We start from the raw sequence: 19,223 nt of genomic DNA, 5'->3' as shown, positions 1-19,223 counted from the left end.
GGAATCAGTGAGAATATCTCTCAGTGTCTTGCCAATGATTTTAACCTACAATGACATTTACCCCTCTGGTATGAACATATATTATTCAGGTTGGGTTATGTTGGTAATCTCTGTGAATATTATAGTGTTATTAATTTTACACCTTTATTTATTATATGGCTTAATATCCCGATACAGAGAGCCATTGTTGACAAATAACCCAATACCAAATATTAAAAATAAAAGTGATATGCAAAATTACCATTGCTAGTTTCATCTAAACAAATTTATTGCTTTTGAAATTATTGTTATGAGTTATACAATTAATAAGAAGGTGAGTTATTATTTGGATTTATAAGCATTCTGTTCTTAAAACTGATTACAATAATCATGCAAAAATGGAAACAGACACTTAGAATTTAGCATTATTTCCTAATTTACTCTATGATTTATTATAACCTCCTAACTATTCTACACAGCTAGTGGATAGGATGACTTTCCAGAGAAAATGGCTATATTTAAGACCTAGTATTAGAAAATACTTTATATTTATTTCAACCACAATGGTTAAACATTTACATAAAAGGCAGCTTCTGGGTTCTTATGTCATTTAAGAGATAAAGATAACTAGACAGTGTTTCTCCCTCCTTCACAATAAGAAAAAACAGTTTTTGTTTTTTTTTAACTTAAAAATTGATTACTTTTACCATAAGACAAGGAATGTTGCAGGGCAAAAAAAGTAAATCCAGAGTGACAAATGTGCTCTAAGGAACAAACAAGATTCAGGAATTTATTTACCTGAGACAAAAGATGCTGAATGTCATTTGAGTTGGTATGCAGAGTCAATTAGAAGTTTTTCACTAAATGCTAATGTCTGAGTGTAGTTAAGCATGAAAATTGGAAGCCACAACAAGACACTGGCAAGTGTTAGGTTTGTACCCCCTTATAAGATTTTCCTCTAGCAACCACACCAGGTACTCACAGGGAATACTGCTGAGAATACTGAGAAAGCCTCCCTCATGGTGCTGGCTGGACAGTGAGTAACACTGCCCAGCCCGGTGTCAGTCTCATCTGCCCAGTCTCATCTAATGATAAAAAGGCTTCATAGGCAAAGCAGAAGTCTTCAAAACCTGTGGCCTGAGGGCACATATGGAAATCCCCAGCAACTCTGGGAAGAGAACAAGAAGAAAATATTACTTCTTAGGGAAGCGGAGAATATTTAGCCGATCTTTATGTCTGGAGGTGGGGCAGGGATATCTGTGAAGGCCTTTAACCTGGTACTCATGTTTGTAGTACCTGCCTAGGACTATGACTCAAAGAAAACTTCAGAGAATGACTCCCTTCATTTCTTCCCAAACAAAATACTCTCAAGATGCCCGTGAATATAACAATGGGATGTAGCTGGAAGAGCAGCAAGAGAGAAATAATCCTTTCTTGTGAGCAGCACAAAGTGGAGATCTAAAGTCCGTGAGGGAAAAAAGTCCATCAGGAAACATTTATACAGAAAAAAGCCTTCGGTAAATTAGTCAATGATATGAACATAGGTTATCACTAGAGGAAGTTGAAAGTTTTGGTGTGCTGAGGTAACACCACCACCACCAAGTGTCAACCCATTTCAACTCTCAACTAGATTAAACGTAACAAAATAAGGCCTAGCACAGGTAAAGTATATTCATTTGCAAGCATAAAAAAGCATAAAACCATATTATCTACTGTCCTACACAACAAGACTACCTTTCAAAAACAAACTGCAGAGAAAACATAATCATCAAAACCAGTCTCAAATATTATACATATGTTGATTACAATAATTAAAAATAACTGTAATTAATATTTTAAAGGCTAATGGAAAATGTAGAAAATATGGAAGATTATATAGAAATTTAGCAGAGAGATTGAAACTATAAGCAAAAAATTGAAATACTAGAAATTGAAAATATCATAACAGATATAAAGAAGCCCATCTTTGACAGGCTCAGTAGTATAGGCAAACTTTGGAGATATTGTGGGTTCAGTTCCAGACCACTACAATAAAATGAATATTGCAATAAAGTTAGTAACATAAATTTTTTGTTTCCATATAAATGTTATATTTACACTACACTGTATATGAATTGTGCAATACCATATGTCTAAAAGGGACACTGTACATACTTTAATTTGAAAATACTTTGTTGCTAAAATATACTATTGATCTTTTGAGTCTTAAGCAAGTCATAACCTTTTTACTAGTGGAGGGTCTTGCCTCAATGTTGATGGCTGCTGACAGAATAGGGTGGTAGTTACTGAAGGTTGGGGTGGCTGTAGCAATTTGTTAAAAAACAAGACAACAATAAACTTTGCCACATTGATTTATTCTTGATTTCATGAAAGATTTCTCCGTAGTGCATGATGCTGTTTGATAACATTTTACCCACAATAGAACTTCTTTCCAAACTGAAGTCAGTCCTGTCAAACCCTGCTGCTGCTTTATCAACTAACTTTATGCAATATTCTAAATCATTGCTTGTCATTTCAATAATGTCACAGCATCTTCACAGAGAGAAGATTTCATCTCAAGAAATTACTTTTTTTTTGGTTCATCCAGAAGAAGAAAATCCTTATCCGTTCAAGGTTTATTATGAGATTTCAGCAATTCAGTCTCATCTTCAGGCTTCACTTCTAATTCTTGTTATCTTGCTATTTCCACCACATCTGTAGTTACTTCTTCCACTGAAGTCTTAAACTCTTCAACGTCACGCATGAAGGTTGGAATCGACTTCTGAACTCTGGTTAGCATTGATATTTTGACAAATGTTCTTAATGACATCTAAAATGCTGAATCTTTTCCAGAAGATTTTCAATTGACTTTGAAAGAAATGCATTTCATAAGGCTAGAGCCATCTATTCTGATTCCTCTGATCACAATGGATGGCTCTAGCCTTATGAAATGTGTCTCTTACATAACAGGAATTGAAAGTCAAAATTCCTCATTGATCCATGGACTGTAGAGTGGATGTTGTGCTAACAGGCTGAAAAACAAAATTAATCTTGTACATCTCCATCACAGCTCTTGGGTGACTATGTGCATTGTCAATGAACACTAATATTTTGATGGAATTTTTTTCTTCTGAGTAGTAGATTTCAACAGTGGGCTTGAAATATTAAGTAACACATACTATAAATAGAAGTACTGTCATCCATGCTGTTTTGTTCCTTTGATAGAGCACAGACAGAGTAGATTTAGTGTCTATAAGGGTTCTAGGATTTTCAGAATAGTAAATGAACATTGGATGCAACTTAAGATAACCAGGTATGGTAGCTCCTATCAAGTAACCAATCCTATCCTTGAAAGGTTTAAAACCAGGCATTGCCATCTCTTCTCTTGTGTTGAAGTTTTAGATGGCATCCTTTTCTAATACAAGGCATTTTGTCTACATTAAAAATCTGTTGTTTACTGTAGCCACCTTCATCAGTGATCTTAGTGAAATATTCTGGGTAACTTGTTGTAGACTCTGCATCAGTACTTGAGGCTTCACCTTGTCTTTTCATGTTATGGAGATGGCTTCTTTCCTTAAATCTCACGAATAAACTTTTGCTAGCTTTAAAGTGTTCTTCTCTATCTTCCTCACCTCTCTCAGCCTTCATAGAATTGAAAAGAGTTAGGGCCTTCCTCTGGATTTGGCTTTGGCTTAAGGAAATGTTGTGGCTGTTTTGATCTATACAGATGATAAAAATATTCTCCATGTCAGCAATAATGCTGTTGGTTTTCTTATTATTTATGTGTTCTTTGGAGCAGCACTTTAACTTTCTTCAAGAACTTTTCCTTTGAATTCACAATTTGGTTATATGTTTGGTGTAAAAGGCCTAGCTTTTGGTTGATCTTGGCTTTCATCATGGCTTTCTTACTTAGCACAATCATTTCTAGTTTTTGATTTAAAGTGAGAGACATGTGACTCTTCCTTTTGCCTTCACATTCAGAGATCATTATAGGGTTAGCAATTGGCCTCATTTCAATATTGTGTCTCAGGGAATAGGGAAGCCTGAAGAGAGGAAGAGAGACAGGGAAATGGCTGGTTGGTGGAGTAGTTAGAACACACATTTACCAATTAAGTTTACCATCTAATATGGGCTCAGTTTGTAATGCCCCAAAACAATTACAACAGTAACATGAAAAATCACTGATCACAAGTTGCCATAACAGTTATAACAACAATGAAAAAGTTTGAAATATTGCAAAAATTACAAAAATGCGATACAGAGATGTGAACTGAGCACATACTCTTGGAAAAATGATGCTGACAGACTTGCTCAATAGATGGTTATCACAAATCTTCTATTTATAAAAAATGAAATATTGGTAAAGTTTAAGAAAGCAAAGCCTAATAAAGTGAGGTATTCCTGTAAAATCAACCCAGCCTGAGGAAAATTATCAGTGGATTTCTAGAATGGTCAATAGAGATTGCCACAAATAAATGTAAAGAGATAAAGGAGTGGGAAAAAGAGAGCAGAGCAACAAAAAGCTATGACGAAATATCATCTGGTCTAACACAAGTGTAATGAGAATATCAAAGGGAGAAGAAATAATGAGCAGAATAAATATTTTTTAAAATGTGCATAAGAATTTTCTGAAATTAGTGACAGACACCAATCCACAGATCCAAAGAGCTGAGAGAACAACAAGCAGGACAAATCCAAGAAAACACATCTACATATATCATATTCAAACTCTTGAAGACCAAGCAAGTGAGCAACCAAAGAAACACACACACACACACTCATGCACACATGAGAGAGAGAGAGAGAATCTTAAGGTAGCTGGTATGAGGGTTATATAATTTATAATAGCACTTAAAATGAAATGCTTCATGTAAATAAATATAACAGAACATGTGGAAAATCTGTATGCTGAAAAGGAAATAAACCTGATGGAAAAAAATCAAAGACAATCTAAATAAATGGAAGGCTACACAGGGTTCATTAAGTGTTTGAAACATTTAATATTTGAGACGTCAATTCTTACCAAACTGATTTTTATCTCAACAAAAATCCCAACTAACTTCTGTAAATATTGACAACAGATTCAAAATGTATATGGAAAGGCAAAGGAACCAGATTAACAAACCACTTTTATAAGGAAAAAAATGTGTGTGGGGGAGATCTGACACTACTACATTATAATACTATTCTAAAACTACAGCATTCAAGACTATCATATTAATGAAAGGATCAAGTCATAAACCAGTGGAGCAGAATAAATATCTTAGAAATAGTCCCACAAAACGTAGCCAGCTGGTTTTTCACAAAAATAGAAATAGAAAAGGCATAGTCTTTTTAGCAAATGGTACTGAAGCAATTGAACATCCATATGCAAAATAAATAACACCTTGGCAAACACTTCATGCCTAATATAAAAATTAATTCAAAATGGATTATAGACCCAAATAGAAACACAAACTACAAAAGTTCTAGGAGAAGGAGGATTGCATGACCTTAGTAATGAATTCTTAGATATAGTGCAAAAGCATGAGCCATATGCTTTATAAATACAGTTTTCCTATTTATGTTTGATAAATAGAGTTTATCAAAATTAAAACATTTTGCTCTTCAACATATATTCTAATAAAAATGAAAATACAAACAACAGACTGGTAGAAAATATTTGCAAATTACATTAGAGATAAAGAACTTGTATCCAGAAATGTGGAGAACATTTATCATTTAACAATCATAAGAATAAACTACCTAGTTAAGATAGGAAAGATCTCAAACATTTTGAGAAAGAAAATAAACAGATGACAATCAAAACCATATTGAGTTACCCCTACACACATATCAGAATGGCAAAAACAAAATAGAACAAAACAAACATACAAAAATTGATAATAGCAAATGCTGGTGAAGATACAGGAAACAGAAACTCTCCTTCATTGCTGGGAGACTGGAGAAACTCTCTTTCACTGGTGGGACTGCAAAATGGTATGTACAGTCACTTTGGAAACTGACGGTTTCTTAAAAAGTTAAACATATCTTCACCATGTGAGCCAACAATACCATGTATAGTTTTTAACCTACGTGAATTAGTAAAACTCTGTGCACACAAAACCTGAAACCTGTATGCAAATTTTAATAAAAGCTTTATAATCACCACAAACCGAAAATAAACAGGATTCCCTTTAATATATAAGTAGATTGTCTTGCTGCAATATACCTATACAAAGAAGCATTACTCAGCACTAAAAAAGAAACTGTTGATTCATACAACAATATGAATAAATCTTGATTTCATTTTGCCAAATGAAAGCAGCAAGACCCAAAGGGCTGTATAATGTATAATTTCATTTTATGACATTTTGCTAACTGAAGAAAAAAATCAGTTGTTGATCAGGACATTTAATTTTGATCACTGGAGAGCACACAATGGAAATTTAGAGTGATGCAGCTGTCTTATATGGTTCTGCAGTGATGTACAAATGACATGATGCATTTTTCAAAATTTCAGAAACCATACAAAATAGTGAATTAAATGTACTCATATTAAAATAAAAACTAAGCTTTTGAAATCCAAGGATGAAATGAAGACTGTGCCAAATAAATCTAAGTATAGGATTTAATCTCACTGAAGTCTGTGAGAGAAACAAGAAACAGCTCACAATAACGTTGGGAACAATGTTTTGACTAGATCATAAAATTAAAGACAGAAAGAACTTTATATAAGCACTTTATTTTAGCTGGTAATTTTGATCTCACAGGGTAAATATAGCCATTCTGGAAATACAACTCCTAAAGTTGTACAAAGTAAGTAAACAAAATGTAAATAGTTCACTACATGGAATGGAATGGGGACCAAATTCTTTATATTGAAAAAGGGAATTACAAATGAGCAATTGGGAGAGGCTAGAATGACCCCTGTGGTGATGAGTTAGAACTGGAAATAAAAGATTGAGTTCTTGCTTATTTTAAAATGTATAAATATAAGTAAATACAGAAATACATATAGACGTGTGCATATATACATGTAACTTTCTCTTTCCAGTAAAAGTAAATAAGCAATGAGAGTTCTATAGCAATGAGCACCACTGTTGCTTATATCATGGATTCTATATATGATTCTGCAATCATATTTAGAGGAATGACTGATTTCTTTGGTCATATTTGGAGAAATGATTGATCCTAGGGCTGGGGTGGGAAAAATACAAATGATTCTGGAGCATCCTGCAGTGCTAAACAACAAGCAAGGGCTGATAAATAAATAAACATATAGATAAATACATAGGGCATGTCAAAGTAATCCAAGAGTTAACCTGAAACCTCAAAAGTCTCCCAAAGGTAACCCTAGAACAACTTGAGTAACAAAATAAGCAATGTTATTATTGGATTACTACCCATTAGATGAAATAAACATGTGTCCATACTGATACAAATAATCAAATAAATTAATTGATGAAGAAAGGAAAAAGCTTCTTTACAAATAGTGAATGTAGAAGAATGGCAGAAATAAGTCAACAGGATTTTTTCAGAGCCTGAAAATATCTCCCCAAAATATTTATTAAGTACTATGATGGTTGAAACATATGCCTATAAATTCTTTGATACTCTTCTCTCCATGGTGGAGCTTGAGGGTGGACTAGACTTATCAAGAAGCTTCTAATGAATAGCGCAGGAAAAGAGACAAAAGGCAGCTTTCTAGTGGAGAAATCAATCAGTCGCTAACTTAACCATGGTGTCAAAGCAAGCCATCTCTAATAACAAATCATGTTGATATCAAGTTTCCTTGACATATTAGAAAAAGGCTTTAAATGATATTCTTCACAAAATCCATACCTCAGTTGCATTACGGGAAGCCACAGAAACCTGTATCGAGGGTCATTCTGCAAAATGTCTTCCAAAGTGTATTGGTAATGAACAACAAGGAAAAACTGAGAAACTGTCACAAACTGGAGGAAACTAAAGAGATAAGATGACTTAGTAATGTGATTAACCTGGACTGGATCCTGGAAATGAAAAAACAAACAAAAACAATAGTGGAAAATACAGGGAAATCCTAATGAAGTCTGTGACTTAGTTAATAGTATTATACCGATGGTAATTTTTTACTTTTAATAAATGTATCACGGTTATTCAAAATGTTAACATTAGGGGAAGCTAGATGAAGCGTATATGAAAACGCTACAATCTTTGCAACTATTCTTTAAAGATTTAATCATTAAAAAATTAAAAATAGATGAAAAAAACAGCTGCAACAATGGTCTATATGTTGAGAATTTCTAAAGATGCTGTTTACTTTGGGACTCAAGCAAAAACACGATAGTTGTTAAACCCTAGATTACTCTTGAAAAAGTTTTATACACTTTAAACTGAAAGAGTATAGGAAAAATAATTTCACTCTTTCAGCTAGGAAACAAAAGGGAACAAATACAAATAGGGGTAATTAATGAAGTTTCTGCAAGGGATAATGAAGCGCTCAATGTCCCTTCATTGAATGAAGGCAACGTTCTCTAATTATTAAAGAAAAAAATGTCAACATTTTGGTTGATAGGCCCTGTGACGTCTGTCATACATCTTGACATTGTTACCCAACTCCTCCTTGGGACTGAATAACTATCAGGTGCCAGGTATCTCTAAATAACCCTCAAACACTTTGCATGCCCCAGCACATAACTGTCGCCCTCACACTCTTAATTGAGAAACATTCTTTCCTCCTTTGTGACATCACATCCACTAACCAAATGGGGTGGTGTGAGTATCTCCTGTAAAATAAAAGCTCTCCTGATGGCCTGTTCCTGCACATTTCCTGAGGATGCCCTCGATCACAAGCAGGTTATAGCTATTTAAACTTTGCCTTACCTGTATTCTTTACACAAATTGAAGGTCAAAGAAGTAGTCATACTTCTGGGCATAGATAAAGCTGATTTTGTAATACTATTTAGGCTGAACCTATCAGTTTCAGACTAAACCCTCCAAATATCTGCCCAAACTTGCACCATATCCTCTAAAACCAAGGCCTAACAAAGCACTAAAATCAATAGATGAAAACCAAATTGAGAAATGAAAATGAAACTTTGTACTATTCCTTGTAGTACTTCTCTAAGTTAAAAAAAAAGAAAAGAAAAAAGAAAAAGAAAAAAAAAAAAAACACAGGACAGTGATATAAATTTGTTCAGAATCTCAGGAGTATACATGTTATAATAATCTCCCACTTCTCTGGAGTAACAAATTCAAATATTCTTTTATCTTTGGTGGATAATGAAGTTGCATATTTTACAGCTGTAAATCTGTTTTCTGTTCCTTTAGCATCTGTTTAATTCACAGTCATCAGTTTGCTTTCTCCTGAGAATATCAATAATGTACACTGGTAGTTATGACTTAGGGTTTATTGAGACATTGTCTTAATTTGTAAAAGTCTTTAACCAGGGCCTCAAGGAACTTACATTTCCCTATATTCTACCATAATTTGTGGTATTCTGAAGTTTAGCTGAGCTCTAGGACTGACTCCATCTAATTACTTGTTTTATCTCTAATAGTCTATAAACTTTCTGATGGGAACCAAATTTTTTTTCTCAAAGTAAAGTGTTTCATCTACAGCATAATATATCCCAAGGAGGTAAATTTCTCTCTCCTGAAAGATCATAACCATTCAGAATTTTTCCAGTTAGTAACTAAGAGATTTTAGAGATGATTCTTTGGGTCTCACTCACTATAGCCAACAGTGGGTTTCCAAATGTATTCATTTTCTCTTGCTAGATATTAAATTAGCACAGAGTTAGATGCATAAACCACCATGCAATTATCACACTACAGTTTCTGAGGATGAGGAGTTTGAGTAAGGCTTAACTAGGTCCTTTGTTCAGGGTCTCACAAGCTGAAATCAAGGTATTAGCCATGTTGCAGTTCTCTTCTGGAGCTCAAATTCCTCTTCCAAGCTCATTGACGTTGTTGGTAGAATTTAGTTACTTGTGGTTGTAGCATTGAGGTCATCTCCTTTTAGAGGCTCCCCATCTTTACTGGAAGCTTTCAATACAGCTCTTTCTCTTTAAGGCTAGCTAGAGAGTCTTTTGCTTTTATGGCTTTCACCTGATTAAATCAGTTCCCATCCAGAATAATGTCCCTTTTGAATCAAAGTCAACTAATCAGAGATCTCAGCTACAGCAGCAAAACCCTTTCACCTTTGCTGTGTTACATAATCCAATCACTCAAGCGACATTTATCATATTCAAAGATCCTACTTACATTCAAGGGAGGAGGATTATACAAGTACATGCACACCTGGGCATTTTAGGAGTCATTTTCTTATTCTGTCTGCCACGTTGATTTTCAGAAATTGACACAATACTGTATAACTTGACCAAATCTTTGTTAACCAAATCTCTTATCTGAGAATTTATGGATATATAGGCATTTAATGCTTTAAAAATTAGCCCTTCAACAACCTCTGCGTCATTGTGAATCATGTTACCTATTCATACATAAAAGATCAGAACAAGTCAAATATCTCTTCCAACTCAACTTCATGGAATCATCACAAACCAGTATCATGCAACTATTTTTCTACTAACCCAATGTCAAAATCCTACTTTCTTAAACTGAAAGCAGGAGTTGAAACTTGATGGAGGCTTCTACTAGCATAGTTTTATTTTCTACCTTAAAATTAATGGTTCCTTATTTTGCCAGTCTTTGCTGCCCTTTAAAAATATGAAGTATTTCCTAACAAAGTAGGCTTGCTTTCTAAAATTGTATTGTTTTCTTCTTTCCACATTTCCATTCATCACTGTAATACCTTAAATACTATTACTCTTCTTCCATTAGAAGAGGGAAGCTCATGTCCCCCTAACCACTGCTTCCTAAATATCCAATAGATTTATTAAAATACCCTAATAAATGTATTAAAGCATGCCCAGAAATCCAGATTTAATCTTGATTTGTTTGTAGGTCATATTCTAAGAATGAAACCAGAAAATATCAGGCAGGATACACTGGAACAAATTTTAACTCACCATTTTGACCCCTTTCCAGAGATAAAAATATGCCTAGATAACAGAATTGCTTTATTCCCATAGTTTTCTGGATGAATAAAGGGAAGAAGGTTTATAGACTAACAGTAGAAATGTTTTGGGATAGCTCATGATTTTGAAAAGCTTCAGAGAAAATAAAGGTGTTTAACATAAGTAGAAACCCTAATTTAGAATGATTAGCAGATTAAAGGTATTTTAATAACTCTAATGGTTCCTATGAAGCTGATTATTATCAAGGTGGATATCAATTCAAAAAGGGACATCATCAAAGCAAAAGAAAATGTCGATTGATCATTACACCAACAGGCAGTTCTCACCAAGATCCCTAACCCACAACACTCAGAGACCACATCTTTGAAGAAGTTCAAAGAGAATATTATACTATGCCAGTCTTTGGTTCCAGAGTAAGAAAAATAGAATAATAAGCACAATGGGATTGTCACCAGAAAGTATAAACAAGATGAGTATAAACAAGATTAAGAAACAAGATGTAAACAAAACACATTTTTAAAAACCTGTATTTATGAAAATAGACAATCAACCCAAATGTTACATATAATTTTTCAACAAGAGAAATAAAAGCTATAATATGAAAATCACCTCTGGTCCACTTAAAGTGGCTTCTGGTGGCCCCAAGGGAAATCTTTTTAAAAGGTATGTGACATTACCCACACATGTAGGACAAACTGGCCTCTGTACTCAACCAACATTAGCGAGAAAATGAATTTCATTTCCTGTTGGTGGACTACTCTTGGTGTATGGTGCCAAAGAATTATAATATTATCTGATAAACCCATAAGGGCATTTTGGCTAAAACCAGATGGTTGAATGGTCCCTAACAACCAATTTCCAGATGGACGCACAAAAGCCTACTGCCTATTATCCAAAAAGTGGACAGGGATATGTTACCAGGTCAGACTGATGTACACCTTAAGGATAGTGGCTAATAATGTCAACTCGCATACATTTTGATCCATCAGTTTCCCATCTCAGTAAAAGGTTTATATACTTTCTGTGTATATTTTACATAAATTGAATCATTTTTAAAAGCTTTACTAAATATGTAATATATGAAAGGTATATTATTAACTGCTACAGGAAATACCTGTGGGAATAAGTTGTGTGTGTGTGCACATGTATGCACACATACATGTGTGGTTAAATTTTACAATTTCTTCCAAGCTATAGGTAAATTTTCAAATGATTTTCATTTTTGTATGTAGTTCAAAATGTGGAATGATAAGATAAAGAAATGAGACATTAGGAAGTCAGACTCATCAGGTATTATAACAACTAATTTAGTGTTCAGACTCAATTGAAATCGCTCTATTGAGTCTCCAACTACTAAATTAGTTGATGATTCTTTTTAACCTTTGAGATCTTGGTTTTATGGAAGTGAATATAAGTATCAAAATTCCTTAAACATTTCCAATATGAAGACAAATTAAAGTCATATATAAAATTGAAATAAAGGTCTGTCAGCAGGAACATTAAGAAGCATAATGTAACTGTCACTATAAACTCTTAATAAACAAGTTGTAAACAAAATACATTTTTTAAAAATTGTGTCGATGAGAATATCTTATCAACTTGAATGTTATACACACTCTTTCAACAAGAGAAAAAAAAGCTGAACAAACTGAAATCAATGAATTTTCTTGGACTCATTAGAGAACTGAAGTCATAAAGCAAATCATCCTCTTGAAATCTGGAGACAGGCAAATACAGAGGGTCATAACTGGAGTCTGCTTATTTGGAGCAGAAGTTTCTGAAGCCATAAACTGGTAATAACATTTATAAGGTAATTCTTCTAAACTGCTGAAGCTTTTTGATGAGGCTGAGTTTCAATAAGCACTAGCATAAGAGACTCAGAGGTGCCATTTATGGAGGCTTCCATACTTTTGTGGGTTTTTACTTCTGGGAACCCCACCAAGTTATCACTGTGAAGAGGTGAGAGAGAGACGCTCATGGCTGTGACAGTGGGTAGAGAAAGTTACCATTTGAAATATTTGAAACCATTTTAATTTTATTTTTATAAAATAAATATTTTTCATCTTGAAAATATTTATTCTCTTAGTTATTTTATCCCCCCACTATCACATTCTTGTGATAACCACATCTTTTAAATCTGTAAGCAATGTTATCTTTGAATATCATCTTTGAAATATAACCTTTGAAATCTCACAAAAATTTATATTTTATAATTCACCCTGAATAGCAAGGCCAAAAGAATAACCCACTATTTCCTATACTCAAATATGTTACAGATCAACCCAAAAGAAAAAGGAAACAAAACCAAAACCAAAAAAACACATATACTTGGTGAGGAGCTAAAGTTACTCAAACTCCCCAAATAAAACATTCAAATTATCAGCATTAATTAATTAATTTTTTTTTCTTTTTTTTTTTTTTTTTTTTGAGATGTAAGTCTCGCTCTGTTGCCTAGGCTGGAGTGCAGTGGCGTGATCTTGGCTCACTGCAATGTCTGCCTCCCGAGTTCAAGTGATTCTCCTGGCTCAGCCACCCATTGTAACTGGGATTACAGGCCTGCGCCACCACACCCAACTAATTTTTGTATTTTTAGTACAGATAGGATTTTACCATGTTGGCCAGGTTGATCTTGAACTCTTGACCTCGTGATCCGCCCACCCCGGCCTCCCAAAGTGCTGGGATTACAGGCATAAGCCACCGTGCCCGGCCTAATTTAATACAATTATAACTTAAATGGCCACTTTGTCAATGACGATGATTGCTTGAGCACAGGGTGAGTGCCCCATAAGCTGTTAGGAGCTGTTTCTTCAGACCAATGTCTCCTGTCTGCACTGCCAGCTCCTACCTTTGCATCACTCCCTATATACTGTGCATGAGATATATGTATCTCTCTCTCTCTCTTTAAAAAATATTTTCCACCACACATACTTCCTTTTATTAATCAGGTAACAGGGAAAAACAGCAACAAAATCTAAACAAATGAATCACTCTCTCTTTGGGATATGATTTTTGTTTTCCCTTGTGCATGAAGTATTCAGCAACATAAGAAAGAGAAAAGAAGAACCATTTCTTGTGTATACTTGCTAAACACACAAGCCCAGTCCACTGGGTCGGATGTAACTGTGAGTATTTATATGCCTACTTCCAGGCATGGTCATCTGATGTTTCACTACTACTGGTTTCTGTGTCTAAGTTCTCACACTCTGCTTGACAAGTGCTTCTTCAGGGGGCTAACAGGCTAGAAGAACAGCTCTGCAAGAAGTCATTCTTCCCAAGACCACTTCTTCTCAGCTTCTCGGTCTTCATGAATTCTTTGAGCTCCATCTTCTGTGAGAAGAAGGCAATTTTCTTCATTTTCAGTATAGAAAACACTGTTAAGAGAATGAACAAAGTAGTCACAGACTGAGGGAAATACGCAACACACAAAATAAATGACTTTACTGTAAATCATACTTAACACTCGACATATAATAGTACAGACAACTCAATTAAAAAATGAGCAAAATACCTGACAGATATGTCATCAAAGAACATGTACAGATGGCAAATAAGCACAGGAAAATATTATCAAGACGTTTATCATTAGGAAATTGCAAATTAAGACAAGATGCTGCTACACACTTGTTAAAGAGGTTAACATTTAAAAAACTGGACAATACCAATATCTGGTAAGGATACAGTGCAACAGGAACTCTCATTCATCACTAGTTTTGGAAGATAGCTTGGGAGTTTCTTCCAAAGTTAGACATAGTCTTAACCTCAATATCCAGAAATTATACTCTTGGATATTAATGGAACTGATTTGAAACCTTATGTCTACACAAAAACCTGCATGTTAATGTATATAGCAGCTTTATTCATAATCATCAGAAAGTGTAAGTCACAAGATGGCCTTCAGTATGCTAATGAATAAACAAACTATGACATATCAATGCAATGGATCCTGTTTAGTGATAAAAAGAAATGAACCATTAAGCAATGAAAAGACATGGATGAAACTTAAGTGCATAATAGTAGGTGAAAAAAGCCAGTCTGAAAAGGCTACTTGGTATATCATTTCAATTATACGAAATTTTAGAAAGGCAGTTAAAAGACCATTGAAAGACTGTTGTATGTTAGGAGTCTGGAGAAGCATAATTCTACACTTCTTCCATGTGGGCTATACAAGGTGACAACCTTTCAAAGGCTACAATGTGGAAAACGGAAAGCGTAACTTTACATTAGAGAAATGGACAAATACTACCTAAGCCGGATGATGAAGGCCAACATTAATTGTGACTAGGAATGTCGATAGCAGTTGCCTTGATACGATAAAAGGCACTTTACCTTTGTGGCCTTCCAAATATGTGTAAATTATTCTAACCATAAAAAATCGCAAAAAGGCAACCTCAAACACTAATTGAGGAACATTCTACAAAACACCTTCCCAATACTCCTCAAGATTGTCAAGGTCACTAAAAACAAGGAAAGGGCAAAACTGCCGTAGCCAAAGAAACTGAAAATTCAAGACATGAATAATTGTAATGTGGTGTCCTGGGTGGGACCTTGGAACCACAAACAGACATTAGGAAAAAATTAAGGAAATCTGACAAGTCATGCATTTAATAACGAGTTGTGAATATTGGCTCTTTTCATTGTGAAACATGTATTATATAACGTAAGATGTTTCTAATAGGAGAAACTGGGTATGGAGATATATGGAAACGCTGTGCTATCTTTGCATTTTTTTTCTGTAAATTAAAACGGTTTTAGAAAACAAAGTTTATATTAAAAATATTTAAAATGTCATGACCATCTGCCTCTTTTGTCATATAGCCACGCCTCCATGGCTAAGACATAGAGGAGTAATTAAATGGTTCTTTTATTAAAGAAAGGAAGAAAGGAAATACCTTACAATATGATAGAGGAAGTCACTTTAAACTATGCAGTTTTCCCTTTCAGAACCATCCAATTCAAATGTTGTCTGACAGATTTTGTTTTACATTATTAAATCTGAGAGTCTTCATAACTCTTATACTTGTGCCAAAATTAAGATGCCAGGAGAAGGATCCATTTCAAAGGAAAAAGGAAGTGGCTACCCACGTCGTTACGTAAAGACTTGTGCTCCTGAGAAACAAAGAAGTGGACCAGACAGAAGATAAAATGCTAGATGAAAATTGATGATAATAATTGTTTGAGAAGGCATAGAAAAATAACTAGAAAATCCCAGTGGGTGCTTTCTGTTTTCCTTGCTTGCTGAAAGACAAATAGAAACAAAGTCTCAGGTACAGATGCTTCTGATATGGGATCACACAATAACAACACTGCTTCAGACACACTGTAATGAAAGACAGCTTTCCTTCAAATCATTTTTTAAAATTATATCCTTTATTTCCTATTTGTTGTAAAAAAAAAAGGAGTATGGATCTTTATACAGATAGAGTGAAGTGGAGATTTGCAAAACCATTGAAGCATTTTAAAGTATTGTAAAATAATCATAATAACAATTATGTATTAAATAAGTAAAAAAGGTAGTCATTGCCCTAAATATTTAACCTGATTTATCGTACTTAACTTCCCAAACCACCATATGAGGCAGACATTACTATTATCATTCCCATTTTACAAAAGAAGAAACCATGTCGATGATGCTTCAGACCGATGCTCAGACCCCTTCCCTGCCTTCTAGTCATAAGTACACCAGTTTACTTAGCCTAAAGAAACTTCTCCTAATTGTCAATATGATTAAATTATATAAATATTATTTAATTATCTCAAGTTCTAAAAATAACATATATATCTAACCATGAAGATTTAATAAGGTAAAAGTATAAGGACAGATGAGTTATGTTTTCCATTAAAATACTAGTTTTTAAACTCAGAGTATTGACACTCTAAAACAGTATTAAAAACAACATTTGGGAGGCTGACAGGGGAGGATTGCTTGAGGCTAGGAGTTCAAGACCAGGTTGGGCAACATAGTGAGACTCCATCTTACCAAATAAATTAAAAACCATTAGCGAGTGTCATGGTGCAAGCCTATAATCCCTGCTACTCAGGAGGCTGAGGTATGATCACAGCACTGCTCTCTGGCCAAGGTGACAAAGCAAGACCATGTCCAAAAAAAAAAAAAAAAAAAAAGCAACATAACAACAAAAGATAATACTGTTTCCCCAGTTTCAATTTGTATTATTATGTAAAAATCCTCATTTGCAGTTTTACAATGCTATCTACATGGCTATCACCTTTTTATTAAATAGTTCTATTATCTTTATGAATTCTCTCTGACTTGTATTTGGCATATATTGAGAACTCTTAAAATTCAGTAAAAAATACAAAAAACAATACAAATTAGGCAAAATATTTCAGCAGACATTCCACCGAAGAATATACATAAATGTCAAATATGCTTCTCAAAGATATTCAATATTATTAGTCATTAGTGAAATGCAAATTAAACTCAACTAGATACCACAACAAATCTCTTAGAGTGGCTAAAAACTACTCAAAATACCAAGTGCTGGCAAGAATGCAGACAAACTGCAACATTCAAATACAGGTGTTAGGAAACAGTACAGCCCACGTGGACTATTTGGCATTTCATTATACACTCACTATCGACCCAGCCACTCTACTTTTAGGTGTTTGCACAACTAAAAACTTATGTTTATGCAAAAAACTGCATATCAATATTTATAGTAGCTTACACTTGTTGGTGCAAAAGTAATTGCGTTTTATTTTTTAATGGCGTTACTTTTAATGGTAAAAACTGCAAAGACTTTTGCAACGAACTAATATAAAACAATTTGGGGAGAATTGGCACCTTTACTATGTTGAATGTTTTTATCTATCAGTATTTGATTTTTAAAAATTTATCTTATTAACATTTTGTAGTTTTCACCATGTCAATTCTGTACATGTTTTGTTATATTAATATCTAAGTAGTAAATTTTCTTTGGAATGATTATAAATGGTAGCTGAGTTTTAATTTCAATTTCTAAATATTCCTTGTTAGCATACAAATTGTGATTAAGTTTTGTTTGTTGATCTTGTAACCTACAGCCTTGGTGAACTTACTTACTGGTTCTAGGAGTATTTTGTAATATATTTCTTGGTCTAGTCTACATCCTGAAACCCCACCCTCACATCCAGAAATACTCAGGTAGCTGTGCACCTGTTATGGCGAGGTCCCCCTTGCTGGTTGGTGCACAGCTACCTGGGTATTCCTGGATGTGGGAGTGGGGTTTCAGGATGAGCCTGGTGGGAGAGCGCTTCTACTGGCCCCTCTGTTTGCTGGGTCCTGATTGATTCCTCTTGCTGGTGGAATCTTGCTTGGTATTGTCGGAGGGACTTGCATGTGATCCAAGGGAGGCTTAATCCTTTCTGAGCCACCTTCTTTTGCTAGATTATGGGCTGGGAAACACTTGGCCTGTGTGGCCTTCTTCTGTTCGGTGGGGGCATATAAGACAAACTGCCATTATAATTTGGTTATCCTCCAGTCCTAGGATTCCAGATCAGTTTGTCTTCCTCTTCCCTGCTTAAAACGTTTCCCCTAAGGGTATACAAAAACCTTCATTTTCTGGATTTTACCTGTAAGGGATAATTGGAAGGACAGCCGAGTTCAGGCAAGCTGATTTATTGTCAGTCCTGCCGGGCTACCTCCTGACAAAAGCAGAGGAAGCAGCCCTGCTTACAGACTATTGCAGGGCTTCATAGGGCCAGGAACAGGGTCAGGGTCGGGGAGCTGATCTGGGTGTGCAGGTGACTTGACCGCATCCTGGAGTTTTTGCCAGCTTTGTTTTGGGAGGTGAACAGACATGTTAACCGCATCCTGTAACTGGACAAACAGTTACTGGAGGGGTCAATGAATGGGGGTTTGTCTTTAGCCCTGGGAGAGCTGTGTGGATGTCACAAAGGACTGCATTGTAAGACCCACGGGAAGGGAGAGGGAACAGTTTGGTTGGGGTGACCCTAACATTACGGACTCTACAAATTCCCTGTCATATGCTCTAGTCATACTGCCAAAAAAAAGAGAAAAAAAAGACACCAGTCAGAGTTAGGCTAGCAGATGATTTGAGGAGTGAGAAAAATGGGATTTATTGGGGAAAAAAAGTAAAAAAGGGGGGAAACATAGACTCTCCACAAAGCCAGAGTCCCTGCTGGTGCAATTTCCACCTCGCAGTTTGAATCCCAGCTTCCACACAGGAAGAGGAGGGGCCAGGCTCCTCCCTGCTGCAAAATCCACAGGAACTTGCTGAGTCTCCACCCCGGCGTGCAGGTCAG

At 35.0% G+C, this 19,223-nt stretch overlaps 1 protein-coding gene across 3 annotated transcripts in view; it reads left to right on the top strand.

The window, feature by feature from the left end:
- The first annotated feature begins 8,672 nt into the window (after nt 1–8,672).
- The window catches only part of ADAM29 (ADAM metallopeptidase domain 29), a 64,861-nt gene continuing 54,310 nt past the window's right edge, over nt 8,673–19,223 (top strand). For 2 of the 3 annotated variants that reach the window (XM_026446710.1, XM_026446709.1), the window contains exons 1-3: nt 8,718–8,778; nt 11,016–11,110; nt 11,791–11,801. The gene's annotated coding sequence lies outside the window, so the exon portion shown is untranslated. Of the gene's footprint in view, nt 8,779–11,015; nt 11,111–11,790; nt 11,802–19,223 lie in introns of all 3 variants that reach the window. The other variant, XM_023226780.2, reaches the window with a different exon arrangement.

Source organism: Piliocolobus tephrosceles, chromosome 3, assembly GCF_002776525.5.
Source record: "Piliocolobus tephrosceles isolate RC106 chromosome 3, ASM277652v3, whole genome shotgun sequence".
NCBI classification, from domain to species: domain Eukaryota; kingdom Metazoa; phylum Chordata; class Mammalia; order Primates; family Cercopithecidae; genus Piliocolobus; species Piliocolobus tephrosceles.
The sequence above is the reverse complement of the archived record's forward strand: the minus strand, read 5'-3'. Positions and strand labels throughout refer to the sequence as shown.